The following is a 26,031-nucleotide window of genomic DNA, read 5'->3' on the forward strand; positions in this document are numbered from 1 at the left end:
CATTGTCTTCTATCCCTCATCTGTGTTAGCATGTGCACATATGCCAGCATATGTCTTTGTACACATGAACATTCACATGCATGTGTGCACACATGACCAGGAGAAAGTATGTCAAATGAGTAATTCTGTTTTTCAAAACATCTTTGTTTTTTAACCAGACTTGGGGATTCTGCCCTAGTTCTACAGCTTCTGTGTCTTAAGTATTCATTTAAGCTGTTGGCTGCCAATCACTTTTACATGGTTGTCACTTTCAGTGAGTCACCATCAGGAACAGAAATGCAAAGCTCACACACACGGATTCTCACTGTGGCATTCTTCATTGGGCTTTGTTTATAAAAAGGAATCTAAAAATGTATATACTTGTGATTAGCAAATATGGCCTGGGGAAAGGTCTCTTCTTTAATAAACAGGAAGGTAGTATTTGGAAACAAAAGGCCTCTGTTACATTCAGACAGAAAAGAAATCTTTAAATTCCAGGTACAAGAGGATTTATTCCACACTCCTGAGTGTGGTTTTAGCCACTTGTTTCTTCTGTGTATTCCTAGCCAGACAGAGACCGTGGGATACTGGAATGCTTTTGAAGAAACGAGATGGTGCCAAGTACTGAAACGTTCATTCCGGTTTCAAGAACTCATTCCATAGATGCACAAAGGGAACATATCTCCACAAATATTTTTTGAAAGTTGATTTATTTATGTGGGTATGTGTGCTCACATGCCACAGTGCACATGGGGGGCGTGGAAGGACAGTTTAGAAGAGACACTTTTCTCCTTTTTCCATGTGGGATTGAACACAGGATGTCAGGCTTGGCAGCAAGCCCCATTAGTGACCGGAACTTCTCACCAGCTTTATACAACAACAATAACAACAACAACAATAACAACAACAACAACAACAACAATAACAACAACAACAACAACAACGTAAGGTTCTATGGTACAAAGGAAAAGCTTCAGTGGGCATTTGAGAAGGGAAGCCATGTTTGGAAGAGTGACACACATATTCTGGGGAGGTGCTGGTCCTGGAAACTCATCCATTTCTTTCAAATAGTGGAAGGTGGAGTTCGGTGTTCAGATCCAGTGTTGGAGTGGAATAGGAGGACCAGGAGCCTCGTGACTGGAACGAGCGCTTGAGTGTTATGGCAGGAGTTAGATGTTAGATGTTGAACAGAGCTCTGTGACTACGATTGCAAACTAGACAGTTGTCCCTTGGTATTCTCACAGGACTGAGTCCAGGACACGCTGGGGAGACCAACAGACAAGGGTTCTCTGGTTCCTCACAGGAGCTGTGTGCATCCTTCCTGAGGGCTGTAAGTCGCTCTGGCTGACAGAATTTCAGTTCTGCACTGCTGCGGTCTCATTTCTGTGGCTGTAACAATAGACCGTGGCCTAAAGTAGCTTTGGAAAAGACAGGTCTATTTGGCTTTTAATTCCAAATCATAGTTCATTGTTTCAGAGAAGTCAAGGCAGGAAGTCAAGCAGTGGGTCACATTACATCCACACCAAAGAACAAAGGGAATAAATGCATGGTTGTTGCTTCCTGCTGCTTAGCTAGACTTCATTACTCTACTAAGCCCAGTGTCCTAGACATAAAATAGTGGCCCCTCCATTTGAGGCTGGTCTTCCCAGGACCAGCATGACAGCCACCTCCCCGCAGGCTGCCCTGATCTAGAAAAACTTTCATTAGCCCTCTCTTCTCTGGAGATCTTAGTCTGTATCAAGTTGGCAGTTACAACTCACCAGCCAGGCAGATAGTTGTCACATTGTTTAGGGAAAAGAGACACGAGAAAGCCTGTCCACACTCAGCACCAGTGCAAAACTTCCTTTTTGCAGTGTTTTCCCGCTGTGGTTAATTGGGTGCTGATTGGACCACAGCGAGCATGTGAGAGGAGGGTCCTACAGAAACTGTTCTGGCTCCAGGAAAGAATTTAGCAGAGGGAAGGGTATGAGCTCAGACAGAACAAGATGTTTCTTGCTGTACTGTTCACAATAGACAAGAAATGAAATCAGCCCAGCGATTCATCGGCAGATGACTGGGTAAGGAACATGCAGTTCATACACACAGTGATTTTATTCAGCTGGTAAGCTGTATAGGGAAATAGATGGAATCGAGATCACGATGTTAAAGGAAATAAGCTGCACCCTGGAATGCTTTCATATGTGCGTGCTCTGTGTATGTGTGTGTGTATGTGTGTGTGTGTGTGTGTGTGTGTGTGTGTATGTGTGTGTGTGTATGTATGTATGTGTGTGTGAAGAATTGAGAGTAGGAAAGGAAGTAGGAGAGGGGAGGAAGAGGTCTAATGGATGAAAATGGAGAACAAGAAAAAGCAATAACTGGTCTGGACAGATGTCTCAGGAATTAAGAATATTTGCTACTCTTGCAGGGTATCAGAGCCCAGGACTAGTGCTGAGCAGCTGATAACCCCCTGATAGCTACCAGGCATCTGATGCCCTGTAAGGGCATGACCGATGAGCAGTTAAAATTAACCAGACTAGTTTTAATAAAAAATATTTAGCTTTAATAAAGGGAAGAAGGGAACTTACAGAACCAGGGTTCCAGTGATTTAGGAGCTCAGGAAAACAAAGAGAGAGGAAACAAATGCACATGGGTGTTTTATAGGCTATTTGTGGCCCCAGGGGGAGGGGGAGACATATCTTATATGGCACCCGATTGGCTGAATTCACCCATAAATGCCCCCTTCTGGCCTCTACAGGTATTACACACACATGTACATGTGTACACACCCCTCATACACATCCCCACCACCACCTCCCCACACACAAACAGAGGGGAAAAGAAGATTTAGAAAAGAAGGGGCTGGAGTGGTTAAGAGCACTGACAGCTTTTTCAGGGACCTGAGTTCAATCCCCAGTCACCTGCATGGTGACTCTCAACCATCTGTAACTTCAGTCCTGGATGAGCTGATGCCCTTTTATGACCTTCAGGGGTATTTCACAGACATATGTGAAGGCAAAACACCCATACGCACAAAATAATAAAGTAAAATTTTTAACATTTAGAAAAAAATATAACAGAATGTTTCCCAGGAACTATAAGCAAGGCAGCAAGAGGAAGGGGCAAGGTCATGGCAAAGCAAGTAAAACAAAATATAAATGTTTATATTAAGCAAAATGCCTCTGTGAAACTTGTTGCTATTAAAAGAAAACTACATATAAATACAGAATGCTGAAAGAGTCCCCCGAGCCTGGAGGGAACCACGGAGCTGTCTTAGCTGATTCTGTCACTGTGACCATATGGTGGCCAGCAAGGGTCTTTCCAGGTCACAAGAGGGACCAGCCAAGGGCAACGCCCTGCATCCAGTGGAGGACATCTGGAGAAGGACTGGAACAGGAAAAGTTATGTAAACTCAGATGAAAGGAGAGGGCCGGGTAGGGCGAGTCTCACTCCCTTCTTGGAGAAAGCTACTCTCAAGCAGCTGTAGAGAAGCCTGGGCAAAGAACTAAAGCCAGTGTCTGGCAAATCAGGAAGGTTTGCAGAACTCAGGAGAAGGTGCCTGCTAAGGATGGTGGGCTGAGCCAGAATGTCAGCAACATTAGAGAACCTTGGGGTGTCTCTGGGCCTGTCATACAGTCAATTCCCTTCTCCATCCGTCTTAATGACAATCAAGACTTAGGTAATGCTGATAATGGCTACTTACCTTTACTGAGGGGTGACAAAACGTCAGGCTCCGAGTCCATTGTCCTAAGGGTTTCCTGGTCTTTGCGTTTTCCCAGGGTCAGAATGTCCTTCAGACCCTGTCCTCAAAGTACCTGCTGGGTCTTCCTTTCTTGATAGTTCTGTAGCTACCCCCTCATTTGGTTTCTATATCCATGGTTCTGATATCTTAGGATCTCCCTAATTGACCTCCCAAGGGTCCACCTTTGATGTCTAAACCATTGCCCAGACAAAAGGACAATGTAAATCAGAAACCATCACACATCCATCTTCAGATCATAATGTTTTATAATAGCACACAGAGAGGAGCAAGCCTGGTGGAGTAGATTACCAGAGTTGCCTCTCCACAGCAGAACATCCGCCTGTCTTTGACAGGAGGATACCACAGCACATACTACACCATGCATGAAATTGGAGGTCAGCAACAGGATAAGGATGGTCACAGGAAGATAGTCATGATCTGCTGTCACTTAAAGCAGACATCCAAGACAGTCACACACAGAAAGATAAATCAGGAGGATGGTCACCAGGACGTTAGAGGAGAATTGATGTGGAGTTTGGGGTGTTTTGTGTGTGGACATGCTTATGTATGTTGTGCTACATGTATGTGCACATGTTTGAAGGTCAGAGTTCAATCTCCACTTGCATTTTGAGACAAGTGCTCCTGCTATGGCTGGGGCTAACTGATTGGGTGTGGCTTGACAGACAGCTGAGCTCTCAGGATCCTGTGATTCACATTCCCAGTGCTGGGCTTACAGGCATATACTGTTATACCTGGATTTTTTTAATGTCAGTGTTGGGTTTAAAATTAATTTTTGGCTTTCAAGGCAAGCAATTTACTGACTTAGCCATCACTCAAGCCAAAGCATTGTGTTTTAATGTTTACAGAGTTTTAGATTCGCAAGGTCAAAGTGTCCTGGCCATCTAAGACACAACATTGTGTGCACATTCAACACTAATGAAGTGTTTTTAGATGAGCAATGGAATACATTTCATAATTCCTTCTAACCACAATAAAACTTTAAAAATATCCTGATAATATTATACTTACAATATATTATATTATATTATACCATATTATATGTTTGGAAAACAAGAAGAGAAAATTGTTTCTTCTGTCTTAAGGGTCTACAACATCTGGCCTTAGAGAGAGGCCACATCTCCCTCTGATTTGTTTTGCCGTTATTGTGCTGTGTGTCTCCTCTTTTGCCTGCCTATCTTAAAGCCTGCCAAGGTCACCTCAGCCCGCTGCATCTGCCCTTCCTCTGCCCCAGAATGCTCCATGTCTAGATTTATAGGAGGAGTCATTTTATGGTGTTTAAGGCTGTAGATTAAGTTCCTGAGAAGGTACTTGCCACTTATAATAAAAAGATGATGAACGGCAGGCGATGTGAGAGAAGCTCCTACAGTTCTTGTCATTAGCGTCATCAGCTCTGTTTGCTTCAGGTCTCTTTTATGGGGAAATGGATTTGTTCCGTCATAAGCTTTCGTTTTAATGGAGCCTAAGGCCACCTTTCAGAATGACACTGTCTTTTTGGAGGCGCCTTTAAAATCCACCACTGACTGAGGAACACTGGTCTTCAAAGCGGCTGGAGATGCCTGTATCCCACTCTGTGTCTCCCAGAGGTTTTGTGCAGAAAGGGTCTCTCCAGTAAAACTGTAGCATCGGGCAAAGCAGTTTGCTTGTTTGTTTGTTTGTTTTTAAGGGGTGATTGGCTGGACAACAGATTAAACTTTAGGAACCAGCAGCGTTGTGTAAATATAAACTAAGCCAGCCGTGTCTCCCCTACCTCAGGCAAAGCCCCATGAGCTGTGATGTTTCATACAGTCTGCGGAATGATCTGCAATTGCTGTGCTTTCAGTTCTGAGTGAGTGAGTTCATTAAACAGAGAGCAAGGGAAAGTTAAAAACAAAGTAGCAAGCAGCAGCCACACAGAAGCAGCATTACCCCAGCATCAGCTTGGCCAGCTCAGCTGGGGACAGCTCCCAGCACAGACGACTGCCATCTGGCTGGCAGCCTAGGACAGAAATAGACTGGGGAAGTCGAGGCAGTTAGCTAGTTTCGCTGACTGAGCTCTCTCCCACGGAGGAGCTTCTGATTCTTGTTCCCGTGCTGGTGTTTTTATTACCATGGGATGAACAGTGTTCATTCCTGTCAGAAATGGCTTGGTAGTTAGAAGATGTAAGTTTTCTAATGTTCTAGCTTTGTTTTCTTTCTCCTTGTTAAAGGGTCAGGGGAACAGCCTGAAGGAGACCAGGGGTCTTGGAGGGCAGTTTCCCAAAAAGAAAAAAAAAAGCTTGGGTATGAAATGAGGGTTCTACTCTGCTTCCTGGGACTGGTTGTATTTGTTCTGTTGAGGGACAGAGAGGTACAATCCATTAGTATGGCTTTCCTCCTGGTGTTCAGTTAAGGAAAGGCTCAGACTCTTAACTCCCTATTTCCTGAGCCCTTCGCTTAGGAGTCAACACAGAAGGCGCACACAGGGAAACCCTTGCAACGCTTGTTCTCGTTCATTAGAAAGAGTCTTTTTCATGAGCCCCTTTGTCTCATGTTTCTTGCTAGCTCTGAGCAGACATAGCAGAACTCAACAGGCTTCTGCTGGCGACCCTGAAAGCCTGCTTTTCAGTAACTTCAAGTTGAAGTATTTTGGAGGTTTGAACTGCTTTTGTTCGTAGAAGGTCACGTGCAAAAGCGGACTCCCAGTTTCCCCTGCAGTTCCGCATAAGGAGCCGAGTCCCTGCCCCGACTATGCATTCTTGCTATGAAGCACGTGCTTCTGATCACAGAGGGACAGCATGCGCTCACAACAGCACGCTTATTGTCGCTCATTTGTTCGTGGCCTCCCTGAGAAATTGGTGGCTGTTAGATTCCACGGGATGGAGAAGTCAGAAGGCTGAAAGCCTGGGTGTTCCTCTGGAGACTTCTTACCAAATGAATTTTAATGGCCTGCCACAAAATTCCCTCCCTCCCACAAACACCGTTGTATGCTCTGCTGGGCAATCACATTTAAAGGCTGGAGGCGCTCCAAACCTAAGCATAGAGAAATCTTTGCTTCATTGTCTCAGACTATTAAAAAAAAGACAACTATTCGTTGTCAGTACCTGGCAGGGTTATGTAGGCTTCTATCATATTCCTTAAGTAGCTCTTTACCCTTGGAAAGCTTTCTGTATGCAGAGAAAGCAAAACAACAAAACCCCAGTAAGACCAAACTTCTGCTAAACTCGCGGGTGGTAATAGATGACAATTTCCTTCCGCTGTAAGAGATGGGAGTGAATCTCATCTCCAGCATGTTCTTCCCTTCTCTCCCATGGTACCCTCAAGTGCTGGTAAGTGGTGAAAACAGAGAGATGTTTAAAAAATGCCATTTTGGTGAAAGGTGCCTGGGACCCTCAAAGTAGAATGGATCAGAGTGGGCACACTGCAGGGCAAGTCCACTCGTGTTAGGATGCACATCTGCGAAAGTCTGAGGAGGAGCTGGCTTTGCACCTGTGCATCTACAGTGGAGCAGGTCCCCTCCTGTTAGGACTCATGCCTGCAAAAGTCTATTGAGGAGCCATGAACAGAAATAATATGGAGGGAGAGAGTAGAAACTGCTAATTAGATGGGCCGGTGCCAGGCATGGTGTGGCAAGGTGACTTCACATTCTTTGTAAAAAGAAGCAGAGGTGTGTGTTTGTGTATATGTGTGTGTGTGTGGATGGGGTGCAGGAGCTTTGTCACGAAGCTTCCTTAGCAGTTAGTAATCCTCTTGTTTCCTGCCTTTTCTCACCACCCACTGTGTATCAGAAATGTGTCCTCCTTGGCATCCAGAGAACATTCTGGGCAGAAAGAAAACCTGGGAGTTTCCCTGTTGTTCTTACTGGGTGCTGGGTTGAAATAGGGGCATTTAAAGCATACTCTCTTAGATCAAAATTGTTTTTTATATCTGCAGAGACAAGGAGCCCATAGAAACCACTAACTGGCATCATGAAGAATAATTATTGCCAAGCCAAGGCCATTGTGCATAGTCCTCACACATAGTTGCCGTGGTTAGACTGGACACCAAACGGGGAATGTCAGCTCACTGTTAAGACTCTGTAACAGAGGCTGGGCATGCAGCTGCAGTAGAGGATGCATTCCTGGCCTGTGCAGGGCTCCAGGTTCCATCTCAGGTGCCACAGAATAAAACAGCCTTGTCGAATATTTGTTGAGCCATTTGGGGATACAGTGAAAAATCTAACCCGTTGTGGGCTAGATGATTCAGAAGAAAATGTACCCGTGAGTCTCCACTTCATCACCAGGGAACCGTGTAGCAGCAGGTGCTGGCAAGGCATGGAGGATGGGTAGAAGATGGGTTATACAAGGATAGTATATGAGGAGCCCCAGTCCTGGCACACAGAATTCCTGGAGGGAAAATGGTTTACTTTTTCTCTAAAAGTGCAATCTGGAGTAAAAGGCTTAGTGCCATTCTGTCTGTGAAGTTGCGAGCATCTTCTCCTACATTTATAGGTATGGGATTGCGACTTTTGTCTGTAATATCTTCCTCCAAATGAGACACAGTCATGGAAGTACGTGTCACGGGAGCACTGACTCTCTGTGGACAAGTAGCTACGAAGAAACTTCCCAACACCGGCTGGCTCTAATTTAAGTCCTTGGCTGGTTTCTGACAAGCCCCTTTCTGGAGAGGCTGATGATGTATAGCCTGCCCCGCTTCCACAGCTAGCGTGTCAACATCACCCACCATTCTGCATATGCACTTTGCTCCGGTCCAGAAATAACTGCTCCCCTTCACCTTTCCCACTCAAGGTTGCGTCCTGATCCCAATACATCTGTGTTTAGGGCAAAACTGGAGGGTCGTCAATTAATCTTATGCATGACAGTTAATTACTCCCTGAAGCCTCCTTCTCTCCTTCTCAGCTGGCTGGGTAGGTGCAGAGGCTTCTTTCAGATACCAGCATCCCCCATCTCCCCAAGGGCTGGCTTCTGCCAGCTTTTGTTCTCCCACCTACCCTGCTATAGTGGGAGGGGATTTGAGGGTTTATAGTCAAGGAAAATCATGAAAACCTCTGTGTTTCAAGGCTCCTTTGCTCGATTATTTAATACCTATGACCCTTAAACCTCCAACTGGGTCTATATTGCTAAAATAAACTGGCGGTTTTCTTGTCCCCCATTCTTGAATACAAAGCCCCTCTTTACTAGTGTTGTCTCTAACACAGGCTCGGCTTTCAGACAGCCTCTCATATTCTGGTGAGTTCTCTTACGCTCGAGTGTTTTCTAAGTAGCCGTTTGGCTGTCCTCTGTTAGCTATATCATAACTTCATTTCCAGTTCTTAGAAATACATGACTCCTGGAGTTATCAGCACCATAACACCTGTGGTACCTTGGGCCCTAATTATGGTGATATAGAGCTCGCAGCATTGGCACGATAAGCTTATATTTATACATATAAAATGTTTCTAGTTTCAGAGGAAAAGCGCCTCAAGTACAAAGAACATTCAGTTTCATAATGGTGGATGCCTATAGTCTTGGCAGAAGGAGGCTGCTGATGGTTATCATGGCGATGGTTGTTGATGATGATGCCGGTGGCAAAGGGAGTGGTGATGACGGCGGTGTTGTTGCTGATGAAGGGGTGGTAGCTATGGTGATGTTGACAGCAGTGATGTTAATGTTGATAGGAACGATAGTGGTGCTGACAGCTATGTCCAGGATGGTGGTGCTGATGTTGGCTGGGATGATGAGAATTCACGTTGGGAGGGAGTGAGACCTCTGGTTGAAAAGGTATTCGTAGTGTGCCAGAGGCTTTGTTAAGGTCATGTGTGTGTGGTGTGTGGGTGGAAATAATTCACATTCTACATTTTGTTTTGTCTGGTGAATGTTCTCGCTCCTGAGTTGGAGGAAAACGCAGACTTGTTGACTAGAATGTCTAGACAGATGAAACCGGGAGTCTGCTGTCTGCAGGTGCTTCCGGAGTGGTGTGGATTCAGGGGAGTCCAAGAGATGTGCACCATTTACGAAGGAGATGGAAGTTATGTAAGGCTTCTGTGTGGCTCATAAAGAGTAGTTGTAGGTGGAAAAGACAGAGAGAAAATGACCTGTGCACTGGGTGGTAGCAAGGCTGGGAGCAGATGCTGTGTATGGGCACTGCACAAAGAGAAGGAAACAATGCAAAGGGCCAGGTGATTGGCCTGTGTTAGTAAACCAAATGTCTTCCATGTTACATGGAGTGGAGTAGTTTTCTATGGTTTTCCCAGGGTCCTTCGGATATGATGAGAATTCTCATTCATGCTTTTCAAAGCAAGGAAATACCATGGGTTGCTTGTGTGCATTGTCCCTGGCTCCTGAGTCTGCTGAACAACCATCAGCCTCCAGTGCTTGCCACGAGGCTCCCCAGAGTTATCACAGCTGTGTAATTTCATGGCTCTGTCTGTTTATACCAGTCTGGATGTATGTTCTGTGTAAGTCCTATAAAGGTACATGCCCCTTGTTCCCAGAGCCAATAGCAGCAGACATTGCACTTGACTTGAACTTAATCACACACATAGTTTGTCCCTGGCTTACCACCTAGAGAGGCAGGAAAATGGGATAGAAAATACATTCCCACTGGGTTCCTGAGAACAGTTAGAAGGTCAATGCTTTAGTCTGACCACATTCTTCCTTCTCCGTGAGAAGCTGCCAGGCACTGAGATGCAGGTGTAAGATGGAACACAGGGGTTGCCAAACCAACCACAAACCCAAGCATGGGAGTGGGCAATAGTCAGCTGTTGTGATTTGTCTGTAAAATGCGATTGGTGATGCCTGCCTGCCTACAGCACTGGGGTAACTAAAGAACAAATGAAAGCCAATTACTGGAATATTCGGTGTCCTGGAAATAGTCACATGAGAATAGTCAGGAGGGAAGGTTGTTTGATGTCCCTGTGGCTATAGCTATGGGGTCTAGTAGCACAGGTTACTGTATGATATTCTTCACCTAAGAAAAACACAGATCGTGTTCCTCTAATGAAAGGCCTATAAGAACCCACAGTTGCTGCCAACCCTTGCACATCTGTCTCTTTGTTAGCAATCTGTATACGTATTTACTCATTTAATCTCCAAAGGATTCTGCTATCTCCATTTTACAAGAATGCAGATTCAAAAGATTAGATGGCTTATCTATACTCAGACAGCTAACTAGAGCTCGAGCTGTGAACATGGATCCCTGTTCCTCACCAATGTGACAGAGTGATTGAGAGCCTTTCTTGGTTTACAAGGAAAGATGTGAGCTAGCTGTTTTTTCCTGAGAGGTAAGTAGTCAACCCTGAGAGACTGTCTATGTGTTTCTGCCCTTTGTGAGGTCTCAGTGGGCTCTCTATGTTAGCAACTTTGCTTCTCTAAGCCGGAAGCTTCTGACGTTACAGAGACACAGGCTTCTCATGGCTATGACACAACTAGCTGTGAAGTACGGATCTCAGGGCATTGATTCTGCTGTTCTGTGGTCAGTAGGTTGTGTGGCTTTAGATAAAAGTTTCTTTCTTAAACTACTGGACCCTCATGCTGACACACGTACATCCACCTCCCTCACAGGGGAGAGTGCTTTTGAAGTGTTTTAATAGGGGCTGAGGAGATGGCTCAATAGTTAAGAACACTTGCTTCTCCTAGAGAGGACCTGGGTTTTCATGCCTAGTCTCCACATGGTCGCATCTTTCACTCTAGTTTCAGGGAGATCTGATGCCCTCTTCTGGCCTCTGCTGGTACTTCATGCATATGGTGCACATACATTCATTTAGACAACCCATTCTTAGAAATAAAATAAAGATCAGCACATCTTTAAAATGTTGCTTGGTAGGGCATGAAATTCTATTATTACAAAATTGAGTTCACTGAGTCTGACCATGTGTGAATTCATAAAAAAAATCTTGATAATGCAATGTCCATCAAAATTCCAGCAAAATTCTTGACAAACCTCAAAAGAACAATACTTCAACTTCATATGGAAAAGCAAAAAACCTAGGATAGCCAAAACAATCCTGCACAATGAAGAAACTTCTGGAGGCATCACAGTTTCTGACTTCAAACTCTACTATTGAGCTACAGTACTGAAAACAGCCTGGTATTGGTATAAGAACAGACAGGAGAACCAAAAGAACCAAATAGAAGACCTGGATATCAATCCACATACCTACAAACACATGATTTCTGACAAAGAAGCAAAAGATATAAAATGGACAAAAGAAAGCATATTCAACAAATGGTGCTGGCATAACTGGATATCAACATGTAGAAGAATGAAAATAGATCCATATCTATCACCATGCACAAGACTCAAATCCAAATGTATCAAAGATATCAACATAAAACCAACCATATTGAATCTCATAAAAGAGAAAGTGGGACGTATACTTGAATACATTGGCACTTGAGACCACTTCCTAAATAGTAGCACAGACACTGAGAGAAACAATTAATAAATGGGACCTCCTGAAACTGAGGAGCTTCTGTAAAGCAAAAGACAGGGTCAGCAAGACAAAATGGCAGACTACAGAATGGAAAAAGATCTTCACTAATCCCACATTGGACAAAGGACTGATATCCAAAATTTGCAAAGAACTCAAGAAATTGGTCATCAAAAGAACAAATAATCCAATAAAAACAGAGAACCCTCAACAGATTAATCTAAAATGTCTGAAAGACACTTAAGGAAATGCTCAACATCCTTAACCATCAGAGAAATGCAAATCGAAACAATTCTGAGATTCCATCTTACATATGTAAGAATGGCCAAGATCAAAAATACTGATGACAACTTATGCTGGAGAGGATGTGGGGTAAAGGGAACACTGCTCCATTGCTGGTAGGAGTGCAAACTGGTATAGCTGCTTTGGGTATCAGTATGGTGATTTCTCAGAAAATTAGAAAACAACCTACCTCAAGATCCTGCAATACCACTTTTGGGTATATAACCAAAGGAAGCTCAATCATACTACAAGGATATGTGCTCAGCTATGTTCATAGCAACATTATTTGTCATAGCCAGAACCTAGAAACAACCTAAATGCCCCTCGACTGAAGAATGGATAAAGAAGATGTGGTACATTACACAATGGATTCTACACAGTGGAAAAATAATGACATCTTGAAATTTATGGTCAAATGGATGGATCTAGAAAACATCATGTTGAGTGAGGTAACCCAGACCCAGAAAGACAAATATCATATGTACTCACTCATAAGTAACTTTTAGACATAAAGTAAAGAGAAAACCAGCCTATAATTCACAATCCCAGAACCTAGATCACAAAGAGGATTCTAAAAGAGACATACATTGATCTAATCCACATGGGAAATAGAAAAAGACAAGATCTCTTGAGTAAATTCAGAACATGGGGATCATGGGAGAGGGTTGAAGGGGAGGAGAAACAGGAGGGGAGCAGAGAAAATATATAGCTCAATAAAAACAATTTTTAAAAAACTTGATAAAATTTCTAATCTTGGATGCTGTGTCTATATAGATATTTATTCAAAAAGAAGAAAAACACTCACAAGGAATACAAGTAAATGGAGCTTTGTTAGAAAACTATTGGATGGATGTAGCTCAGTTGGTAGATTGCTGTGCTAACACACAGCAAATCCTGTGTTTGATTCCCCGCACCATATAAACTGGACATAGTGACATATGCCTGAAATTGTAGCATGCAGGACTTGGAGACAGGAGCATCTTCAGTTACAAAGGGAGTTCAAGGTCAACTTGGGAGTACAGGAGACTCTGTGTCACTAAATGGGACAGGCAAAGGGGTGTCTGAAGGTTGAAGGGGTCAGCTGTAAAAGCAAGCTTAGGTTGAGAGGGCAAGATATATGTGGTTCTTAGAGTCTCAGTAGATGGCCCTCAGGTGGGCTCCGTCCCAGCACCATCGGGAAGAATGACACCGGCATTTTACTTTTGGTGTGGCTTGCTAGAGCCATGCATCTTTCCTTCATTTGGGGGAGACCAAGCCAACTGACAAATAATCCAATCAGATGTAGTTGCTAGGTCAGGGGAAATTCCCCAAAGGGAACTGGAATATTTTCCACAGAAAATATGACTGTTGATGCTTCACAGCTGGAGGCAAGGTATGGAGGTTATACATAATTCTAAGCCACTAGAGAGACACAAATTGGCATAAATTTTCTGGAGAGTAATTTGTCAACTTGTACCCAAACCTTTTTACAATGTTTGGATCTTTTAATCAAGGCTCCACTTCCTGGAACAGAGACAGGCTGCAATCAGGCAGGTGGGGAAGCGTCACTCGCCTGGCGTTCACATGTCTGTTAGTCAGTGGGCCGGAGAGGCATCAGGCAGTGGGTGCTGGTTCCCTGGCAGCAGCAAGAAACTGGGGAGGGGAAGCTTAAGGGGCATGCGATTTCTGCTCCTGGTAGAGCCAATGGCAGTTTGAGATGTTTGAAGAAAGCGTACTATGCATTTCAGACATTGCATGTACTGCTTTTATTTGCTTGGGTTTTTTTGTTTGTTTTTATGGGATCTCACTCTGTAGCCCTGGCTGGCCTCAGCCTCAGACTTGGCAGTCCTCCTGCCTCAGTCTCCTGAACACTAGGATTATAGGTGTGCTTCCATACCCAGCTAGGTATTCTGTTCATACTCCCTCCCCTGCCTCTTCTCCTCCTTTGTCTCTTCTTTTTCCCTTCCTTTCTTTCTCTCTCTCATCTGTCTTGCTCCCCTTTTGCCCCCTACTGCCTTTCCTCCTTCTCCAATCTTCCTTCCCCTTCTCTTCCTTCCATTCCTTATTTTTCTTCTCTCTTTCTTCTTCCCTTCCCATCCTCTTCAGTCCCTCTTTTCCTGTCCCTCACTTCCCCTTGCTTGCTCCCCATATTCCTTTCTGCCTTCCCTTTTCTCTAGCTCCTTTCTTCTTTCCTTTTTCCTTTCTTCCCCTTTGTACTTCCCTTTTCTGCTCTTCCCTTCCCCATTCCTTTGTCTTTTCTCCTCTTTTCTGCCCCTTTCCTCTCCTTTATTTCCCTTTCCTTTCTTCCCCCTCCCCATTCCTTCCCTATACTCCATACTTCTCTCCTTCCCTTTCTCTCCTCCCTTCTTTTATGCTCTGCCCTCACTAGTTATTGTCCCTGCTAAGACCATACTTTATTTCTAAGACATGCTTGTGGGTTAGCCTGGGAGCCATGTAGTTCTTACAAAGCTATCCAAAAAAACTACATTTTTTTCTGAGCCATAAACTTAAATGTATATAATGTATATTTTCTCCTGAACATTTCTTATAGCTGGGCAATGAGGAATTCTCATGTTCAACAAATGGCAGGGATAAGGTTGGGGCTCAACATCGAAGTTCTCCCATCACGTCATCTCTTTTCTTTGAATCAGTTTCCGAAGACTACATGGTCCATCTCAACTGACTGAGGACCCATGATATGGGTGTCTGTGTGTCTGACAGATGAAGATGCACATCTATATGGCTCCCAAGGGAATAAATACCCATTTTGCCTCCAACGAAGAGACCACAAAGCAAACATTGTTAACCTGGAAGCAATGGGAAGGAATGCCCATGTTCCAGAGATGGCATATGTTGGAACACCAAAGACTTGCCATCTTCTCATTGATTAATTTTGACCAGGTTGGCTGCTCCTCAAAAGATTCAGATTTCCATTGTACTAGGAGAATTGTTTAAATAGGTATGATTATTAAGACATTAATCTCAGTCAGTGAATATAGACAGTTCAAAGAATGCAATGTATCTTTCTGCTGGTGTAAGGAAGGCAGTGCTGTGTGAGGTCACTTCTGCTAATTTTAGCCCTGGGAAGGTGGTATGGGTAGAAAACTATGTATGGACCCCACAGGAACTGTAACCTGGGAACTTGGGTTTTGAGATTAAGTAACAGTCAATATTGATAACCAACTAGATCAAGATATAACTAAGTTTGATTACCCCAACTGTTTCTAAAGAACCTGCTAGAAGATGGACCTTGTCAAGGATCACTTCAGAATGGTATATTAGATCATGCATCCCTTGCTGGCTCCATGGATATGACATCTGTTCTGCTTTGAGAGAGCAACTCTACCCTTACCTTAGCCTGTAGCCTTTATAGAATCAGCAAGGACCTGTGCACTGCTGCACCTTAGCCACTTGTCCTTCTCCACTGGGTAGCTCTTTGTAGACCTAGGATTTTTCTGTCTTTAAAATATGCATCATCTATCTATCTATCTATCTATCTATCTATCTATCTATCTATCTATCTATCTTCTATCATCTATCTATCTATCTATCTATCTATCTATCTATCTATCTATCATCTATCTATCTATCATCTATCTATCTATCTATCATCTATCTATCTATCTATCTATCTATCTATCATCTATCTATCATCTATCTATCTATCATCTATCTATCTATCTATCTATCTATCTATCTATCTATCTATCTATCATCTATCTATCTATCTGTCATCTATCTATCTACCTATCTATCTATCATCTGTCTATCTATCTATCTATCTATCTATCTATCTATCTGTCATCTATCTATCTACCTATCTATCTATCATCTGTCTATCTATCTATCTATCATCTATCTATCTATCTATCTATCTATCTATCTATCTATCTATTATCTATCTATCTATCTATCTATCTGTCATCTATCTATCTAGCTATCTATCATCTATCTATCTATCTATCTATCTATCTATCTATCTATCTATCTATCCATCTATCTATCATCATCATCTAGCTAGCTAGCTATCTATCATCTATCTAATCTCTCTCTCTCTCTCTCTCTCTCTCTCTCTCTCTCTCTCTCTCTCTCTCCCTCTCTCTGTGTGTGTGTGTTTGCCACATTTATGTGTGGATGCCCGTGGAGCTCAGAAGATGGTGTCAGATCCCATGGAATTGGAATTGGAATTGGAGACCAGTGTAAGCCATCCAACATGAGTTCTTGGAAACACACTTGGATCCTTCTTTGCAAAGGCAGCAAGTGATTTTAATTGCTCAAAAACCTCTTTAGCTCCAGGTCCTTTTCTAGCCCATGACTTCTGTAATGCTTTCTCTTACTGCTTTAGAAAGCTAGTTTCCCACCTGAAAAATCGCTGTCAGTCACCATGTTTGCCACTCTATGGAGCCATCTCATGTGTTTGTTTAGTTGCTGGATTGTCTGCTTCTATTAATCAGGATGTATGCTCAGTGAGACCAGTGCCCTGGGCCTCCTGACTCACTCATTTTCCCAGCATGTAGTACCTTATATGATAAAAATACATTCATTTAGTAGACATTTGGGGAGGAAGGTGCAATAAAGAAGAATGGAGAAGGGGTAGAGGGAGGAAAAGAGAGGTAAGAAGGGAAGGAAAAGCTAGAAGAAAGGGTGAGAGAAAGGATAGAGAAGGAAAAAGAGAAGGGAAGGAGGAAGTGAAGTGAGGAGGGAGGGAGAGATTGGTAGAGAATAGGGGAGAGAAAAGAAGACCACTGCAAAGACTCTCAGATGGCAATTGGTTCTTTGGATCTTGGGCCAGCCTGTAAGAAGTTGTGGGTTGTGAGAAATAGTGCATTTGATTGTATATGTTAAGTTAGTCTGTGTGTGATGCCGGGACATGATACCCTAGACTAGATAACTACAAACAACAGAGATTTATGGGGTCCTATTCCCAGTTCCAGTCCTTAGCCACTTTTGCATCTAGAAGTCATAATCTTTTCCTTAAAAATGGTGGCTTGTTAGGGATGACCCCAGCTAAGACTCCTGGCAATGATGGAGGGTGTGCCTGAGCTGGCCTCCCCATGAGATCAGGTTGGTAACTGCCCTAATTGTCATCATGGAGCCTTTGTACCTGATGGAGGTAGATGCAGTGATCCATGGCCAGACACTGAGCCCAGCTCTGGAAGTCCAGTTGAGGAGGGCCTGGAGGGATTATATGAGCCTGGGGTGGGTCAGGATCATGATGAGGAGACCCACAGAGACAGCTGGCCTGAGCTCGTGAGAACTCATAGACTCTTGATGGACAGCTGGAAAGTCAGCATGGGATGGATCTGGGCTCTCTCCATCTGGGTGACAGTTGTGTTGTTTGATTTTTGGGGGGCTCTTGGTGGTGAGAATGAGGCCTGTCTTTGATGCATGAGTTGACTCTTTGGAATTTATTCCTTATGGTGGGATGTCTTGCTCAGCCTTGTTGCAGGGAGGGGGCCTAGGTCCTGACTCAATTTGATGTGTTGTTGATTCCCATGGGAGGCCTTACCCAGTAATGGAGATGAAGGAGGAATGGATGAAGATGGGAGGGGGCAGAGGGAGGAGGAGAGAGGAGAGGGAAGAGGGAAATCTGTGGTTGGTAAGTAAATGAATAAAAAAAATGATGGATAGAAAAAGGAAAAATATGGTGGCTTGTAACCACGACATCAGGAGAGAAATAGGGCTATGTTCCCACATTGCAGAAGGAATGGATGGACAAAATAGAAAGCTCTCCCAACCCTTTATAAGGTTACTAATTCCTTCAAGAGGGATGTGTCCTCATGCCTAAACCACCCCCTGGAAGCCCCTGTTAATGCTATAGGGGTGAGAGGGCTGTGTCTTCATGCCTAAACCACCTCCTGGAAGCCCCTGTTAATGCTATAGGGTGAGAGTTTAGTTTCAATGCATGTATTTTGGAAGGCACATGCACACTCAAATCCTAGCGTGCGTGAAGCTCTGTGACAGCGACAAGGAAAGAACCGGAAGCTGTGCCTAAATGCAAGGCTTGTTCCATTGAAGAGGACTTTATCAGCACGGGCTTTGAGGTTTGAAAGCAATAAAATCCACATTGCTTGTTCTCGTCACTGACATGAGCAAATGCACCACCCGTGGGGAGAGCAAGCCATGCAGTCTTCACCTGAACTGCAATAAGCATACACCACACCCAGTCTTTATTTCAGGGTGATCCTAAGCTCCCATTTCTCTGTGTTTAATTCTACCCTCTTCCTTCTCAAGTTAATATTATATGGCATTTTGGTTTTGAAATGAACACCAAGCATCTCATTTTATATCTTGTAGCAACTTGGAAATTTCCTACAAAGGTTTGCTACGCCGGCCCCTGGAAGAAGCAGCTCTCCACTGCAGCTGGAGAGCAGGCTAAGGAATAGCAAGGTGCTTGCCTTGGAAGCGTGACGACAAGGGTTCTGTCCCCAGTGTCCATGTGGATGAGCAGGGCATGGGTACTCTATTCCTGGTGGTGAAAAGGCAGAGACAGCAAACTCCATGGGTTTTACTAGCCAGCCAGTCTAGCCTACTTGACAAGTTCCAGGCTAGCGTGAGACTCTGAAAACTAAGAGGTTGGGATCCTGAAACACTGCTGGAGGCTTGCCTCTGGCCTCCATTTGTGTGCATACCCAGGCACACTCACCCCAAAACATGCACACACAGAGAAGGTCCTAGGGAAATTCTCCCTCCATGCCTAGCTTTACTCTCATCTTACAGCAAAGGGAGTACGCACTAGATGCTGCAGCCACCCATCGCATGGTTGGCTGCAGTGGTTCTTACGCAGCTGCTTTGGTTGGCACATGTGAAATCATTCAACTTCTGCCCTGAAGCCTGTCCACTAGTGTGGTGAAAGCGCCTGTTATATTGGAATTGAGTTACCAGGCAAGAGATTCCACCGGTATGTGTGCAGGCCGTGCCTTCTGCTGCAGTGGTAGCCTGGGCTACAGTAACACTTGTGTGGTAAACGTGGAGCTGCTGTTTTACATAGAAAAGTCATGATCATGGATTAAATTTACCTAGGATCACTTTGTTCAGAGAAAAGAAGTTCACACCAGGGAAGCAGACTGAAATTTATGCGTTTGAACTTGATTACACACATATGCGTCTTTTCTTGATGTAGACAGCACTTTTCTTTTGAGCGAATGTTTTTATTATAAAATGTGTATATATAAAATCTCTCTATGCAAACACGTGTGTGTGTGTGTGTGTGTGTTTGTGTGTGTGTAACTTTGCACACAAAGCAGAATTCCTATGTATAGTGCAGTACACTGTTCTCATGCTTACTGTCTTTGGGATTATCTTCCCTTATTGGCAACTTTGAAAACATGGATAAATATTCAAGTCAATTGCATGATTTAATGGATTGTGGATTGCCCATTTGTGGTGGTCATACTGATTCATTTGTGTGTGTATATATATATATATATATATATACACACATATATGCATATATACATATACATACATACATACATACATACATATATATATATATATGTATATATATATGCTTTACTCTCCAGGACGTTCTGAATGGTAATGATGCCCTGTAATAGTGTGGAGTCTCCTAGTCTTGGGAACTTGTTTTCCTCAGGGCAAAAGCCACGTATTTCTTAAGACTGGAGTCTGTAGTTTGTTCTGGCCAGTGACTCATAGCCTAGGTTCTCTCTCTCTCTCTCTCTCTCTCTCTCTCTCTCTCTCTCTCTCTCTCTCTCTCTCTCCCTCTCTTCCTTCCCTCTCTCTCTCTCTGTCCTCTCCCTCCCTTGCTCCCTCCATTTTCCTCATCTTTGCAAAGAGGTGATGCTACTGTTTAGTGTCAGAGGGCAGAGCATATTGGCACAGTGTCACATCTTATACTTCGTGAAAAGACTGTTGATGTTCTTATTGAAGACTCTGCTTTAGTGTGTCTACATAGATATAGGGCTTGTTTTGAAAATGTAAAGACCTGGGCCTCATCACAAACACCCAGGTATTGTGGATCATGATTTAATCCTTGCCCTGGGAGCTAGAGACAGGAGGATTCCCAGAATTCACTGGATAGACAAATCAGAGAGCTTCAGGATTGATAAGACATCCTGTCTCAGAAAATCGGGTGCAGAGTGACTAAGAAAGATACCTGACATTCACTGCAGGCCTACAGGACATACAACACACATGTGTGTGCACATATACCTACATTAACACTTACAAACTCCACACAAAAGTATTTGTTGCAAGAGCCCACCTCATCAGGGTTCCTCTGTGTTTATCTTGCCCTTTCTCATCTTGTAACTAGGCTGTCATTTCCTCTCTGTGTTTCACGCTCTACTTAGTCTGTGCTTTGGCCCATATGGATGGCTGTACCTTGAATTTCCTTCCACTCGACTGTACATCCTTTCTGCCTTCCAAAACTGCCAAATTCCTGCCACCTTCACAAACACTTCCCAATTCACTCATCCAGAACCCTCCCCTTTCTTTCTCCTGAGCTTCAGCTCCTCTGGCGTTGTCCCTAACTTCTGTCTCTCCAGCCCCTTTGCCTCCAACTGCCATTGCCTGTCACATAGTAAGTGCTTAGTAAATACTGAGACAAAGAACTGGGAAACGTGGAGCCACGTGCCACGTGCCCTTCAACTGCCTGAGACAACTGGGTGCCTACATTCCAAACTTAGGATGTCTCACTCATTAGGAAGTTGACAAGCTGCCTAGCCATTTGAACAGCTTCCAACACATTATAAATGTTTGGATAAAGCTGCCATCAATGCACAGTCATTGCAGAGCCAATAAAAACTGACCTTGGCTTCCATCCTCTCTATTTGCATGTTTCTGTTTGCATCTTTTCCAAAGGCAACAGGAGAAACTGGTGGCCATCTGGGCAAGGGGGATATTCTTATAGGCATTGTATTTAGGATTGATAGAAACAGGGATCGATAGAACTTGGGGTTGATAGCAAGCACTGCTGTGACTGTGTGTCAGTTTAACAGGGTCAAAGTCATTTTGATATCATATGCTCCTTGAGGGCAAATGCCTACTCAGTTTTATGTTATTTGGGCCATACAGATTGTAGGGTACAGTTTCTGAATCCTCACACCTTTCATATGTGGATGTTGCCATCAGTTAGATATGAAATTCCAAAAGATACATGTGCTGAAAGTTTCATACAAAGCAGTCGTATGCAGAGGTGATAAGCTCTTAAGGACCCTGACATCATCAGTGAATACATAACCAATAGTTTCATAGCTTCCTGGATTATTAGCAGATGGTAGAACCTTGTTGATGGGAGTAGACCCTTGGATGCTTGCCCTCACCATTTTCCTCTACTCCTTTTTCTACTCTACTCCCAGATTTAAAGGAGTGGATATCAGGATACATTCCCATCGAATCTATAACTTGGCCTCCACCCTGTTCCCTTGTTTGAAGAAGTGAGTCTCTGGATTCATGCCTGCAGAGTCTGTGGCTTGTCCTATAGTCCTTTATCAGGAACAGAGGACAAACAATTCAAGCATACTTGAGCTTTGCTTACTTTTTTTTCTAGTCTTATGGAGCTCCTAGGGAGTGCCACCCATGGTGGGCTGGGTCTTCAGAACTTCAGTTAATATAACTAAGACAAACTCCAGAAATGAGAACAAGGCACCACCCTGACCCTAGATAACCCTAAGTCTCTGCAATGGATTGGAAAGCTTGTTTGTAGCTCAAATACATTTATAGTTGCCCCAAGTAATTGGGGTATTTTGGTGGTCTCACTGATACATCTTTATTTAACACTTCCACTGGTTTATTGAAGTAAGACATCTCCATTGAGAAAAATCACCAAAAATGAGTGAAGACATTAGTGGGTCATAAGCACAAAATGGTTTTCTGTCTTGTGCTTACTGCTTCCAGGGGCTAGTTAGCCTATTTCCCCCCGTCCTTTAGTAATATCCTGATCTTATTTTGTAACTTCCTGTTAATTTTGGTTATCCACATAAACTCTCAATTGGTAGTTATGCCTCAGTTATTTCCTTATTTGCATTTAAATTTATTTTAATGATACTCTAAAACTCATATGGGGGGGGGCAATGGGATCTCTAGGCTTAGCAGCTATTAAACAGGCACTCCTTGGTACCCATAAGAAAAGTAACTGCCAGAAGGCAGTCATTGGGGCAGGGTCATTTTCAGAAGTATTGCATTAGAGCTCTCTAGAGGAACACAACCAATAGAATGAATATGTATCGGAAGGGAAATGCTTAGATTGTTATACTCAATATGGTCCAGGTAGTGCAAAGTGGCTTCGTACTGGGGAGGTTGACAGCCTGGTCACTGCTTGGCCGATGAGGCCGGGTGCCTCAGCCATCCCTAACTGACACTGAAGGAACAGAACATTCCTGGAGTGCCACCGTCTCCAGTCCACTTTGAATCGTGATGAAGCTGAGATCTGATGCCAGCAAAGGAATGCAGCAATAGCAGCAGCAAGAGAGTGAAGACTTTACCTGCGAGACATGAAGACAATGAGACCAACACCAAGTCTTTCCCTCCTCCCTCCGTGCCCCCTTTTCTCTGGCTGCCACTCAAAGGACCACCCCTTCTGAGCAGGTCTTCCTTCTTTAAATAACCTGACCAAGAAAACCCCTTTCAGGTGTGCCTGGTGGCTTTATTTGTTAGTTGATTCCAGACCCAGTCAAGCTGACAGTCAAGGTCAGTCATTAGAAGTCCCTTTGTTACAATTTCTTAGACATTTCCACACTTCCCTGATAGTCATGCTTGGCAGAAAGCAGTATTCCATTGTCCTCCTCCACCTGCCCTTCGCCCCGAGTCTGTTCTCAGTCTGTCTCCTGGTGGAACGTAGAAACTGTTTCCAGACATCAGTCATATTACTGCATTACAAGGGAAGAGGTCCCAGGCTCCCTTCCCCATCGCTGAGAAGTGCCTCTGCTAACACTGGCCTGCCGTTCCACCTGTGACCACTCTTACATGTGGTATCCATCTGTCTGCTTAAATGCATTAGCAGAGAGCGGGGAGATGGTTTGGTATGTAAGAGAAATGTTTGCATTGCAAACTGATGACCCAGGTTCAGATGGCCTCCAAACAAGTGCATATCTCACACAAAAATATCCACAAACATCTCCAAAAATAGATTTAAAGAAATTATTGCTAGATTTCTCTTGAGATCAATCCCTGCACTCTTTGCAATCATATATTTAAAATACACACACACACACATGCACGCACACACACACACACACACACACACGGGGGGGGGGAGGGGAGGAGAGCCAGAGTGATCAAATGTGGGAGTCAGTACTAACTCTGGTGGTAAAGGGCTTGTCATACAACCATAAGACCTGAGTTCTATCCCCAGGACTTATATAAAAGCGGGCACAAGGGTTTCCATTTGTGAGTTCAGCATCCAGGAGACCAAGACAGGAGGATTCTTGGGGCTCAGTGGCCAGCTCAGGTTACCTGGTGAGATCATGGTAACCATTTCTCAAGAAAGGCAAAGCTGTTTTCCTTCTGAAGAATTACACTCAAGGTTATCCTCTGATTTGTACATGCATGTGCATCTGTGTGTATATGAACACACACAAGCATGCACACACATACCCCCATACACAAATACTCAAATTCAGAGAAATGCAGAGACGGTTTCTTTAATTGAGAGTTCTCCCTTTTCATTCTGTTGACGTTTGGGAGCTCTCTACAGTTGGTTTATCCAGAGAGCTTAGGGCCAGGTCTGTGAATTCCCGCAGGTCAGTGTGATAACCCGCCCATTTTCCAAGCAGATAGTTTCTCACGGACCCAAACAGGGCTTCTTAACAGAGATGTATAACATCAAAAGGGATTACGTGAGAGCAGGGTAATTATCCTCCATGTATGACTATCAACCCAATTTGCAAAGGAGTGAAATTAAACTGCAGTTAATTACAGGGACAGTTTCAACTTTGTGAGCCAATTAGGGCTCGTTGGTTGTAAGCAACACATAGCCCCTGCCCCGCCCATGCACCACTTCATTTAAAAATGATACTTATTAGGAATGATTAGGGAGCTGTTGGGATTGACAGGTAGCTGTAGAGCTATGTTGGGGGCAAAAGTGGCACATAAAGACCACAAGGTTGCATCCTTTGGGGAAAATGCATCATGGGAAAACCTGAAGGTTTCGTGTTACTGAGCCACAGCACTGGGTTTCATGAGAACAACTCCCATTGGCCAAGCCCAGGACATAGACCTCACCTCAGTCTTGACTTCACCTCAAGAGATTAGGATTCTCTTCAGCTTCCACAGAGGGCAGGAGAGACACTCACTGGGGGTCCTTACCAACACTGCATTTAACGGGAGAGCTGCCACTCTCCCAGGGAATGCCCCCCGTAGGAAAGAGAAGCAGTTGGCAGGCAGCCCGTGAGTCTTCTCCATTCACTTGGCTTGTAGAAGTCTCCTTTCCTTCGTGTGAAAGGTTTGAGAATCTCAGGGAACCTCATGTGTGTTCCTACATGACCACAGCAACTAAAGCACCTCTTGTCTGTATTCCTGTTGCCATAGATGCTGTTAAACCAGATCCAGTATTTATTCTTTTGTTACTTCTGTCTTATTCTTGGGTTGACACCTTAAACTTGCACTTATTCATATTACCTTTTTAGCTACTCATAGATCCCTTTTTGAAAAATGTGATAAAGATATTCTTCTATTTATTATGATGATGTACATGTATGTGTGTACATGATATGTGTGAAGGAACAGGATCATATTTTTATGATGTGTGTGTAGATGCCAAAGGACAACTTTGTGGAGTCAGATCTTACCATCTGCATTTGCCTGTGATCTGGGAATTGATTTCAGGTTGCCAGGCTCACCTACACATGCTTTTACCGCACACTGAGCCATCTCGAAGGCCCATGGGAGATTTCCTATCTCATTCTAGGCTGTCCACAAAGCTCAAAAGGCACACCCCATACTTTCCATGCCATTGGACCTGTTCCTAGCCAGTGCTTCAAGGATTAGTAGACAAAGACTCCATTTGGAATGCAGCGTCTAATCTACCCCTTTTGCTAATGCACCCAAATAAACATTTGATTATAAAAACTTGCTCCCTTGGAGCCCCAGGCAAGCCTCTAAGTATATGCTGTAGTCTTTGCAAACTTCTGTTGTCTCTGGAGAATCTTGTGGGAAGGAAAATAAGTGGAATTGCTTTGTGATTCCTGATTTCCCCAGCATTCAACTGATTGTAAATGTCTCTCACATTCTCATCCGTGTCCCCACTTGTTCTCCCCTGCTGACTTCAGGTTAATGCATCATATGAAGTTGGATGCACCTTATAAAATCTCCATCATCAGAGTAATGTGGCTTCAATAATGTATCATATTTAAAATGAGCTCTGTTATAAAAAGATGAGGGGGATGGGAGGGGGCAGAGGCCTGTGACAGTTTATGGTGTGGAGTGTTTTTTAAACCCTGTTCTTGAGGTATGATATCTAATTGTAGTTAGCAGCAAGCGGCCACATTTCTTCCGCCAGAGCAGCTTGCAGGGTTCCTGGATCTGTGAGATCTTGAGGTTCCCATAGCAGGTGTCTGAGCTGAGATGGCTCCTATGAGGAGAGTTCTGAAGATTGAAGGGGAGTTGGCTTTGCAGCAGAGACTGGAATGTGGATGAACCATGGTCATGATTCAATAATACATTCTTGTGGCTTATTCTGCTCCTGGGAGTTAAATAAGGATAACACCCGCAGAATCTTAGATTA

This window comes from Arvicola amphibius, chromosome 4 (assembly GCF_903992535.2).
Source record: "Arvicola amphibius chromosome 4, mArvAmp1.2, whole genome shotgun sequence".
In the NCBI taxonomy this organism is placed as follows: domain Eukaryota; kingdom Metazoa; phylum Chordata; class Mammalia; order Rodentia; family Cricetidae; genus Arvicola; species Arvicola amphibius.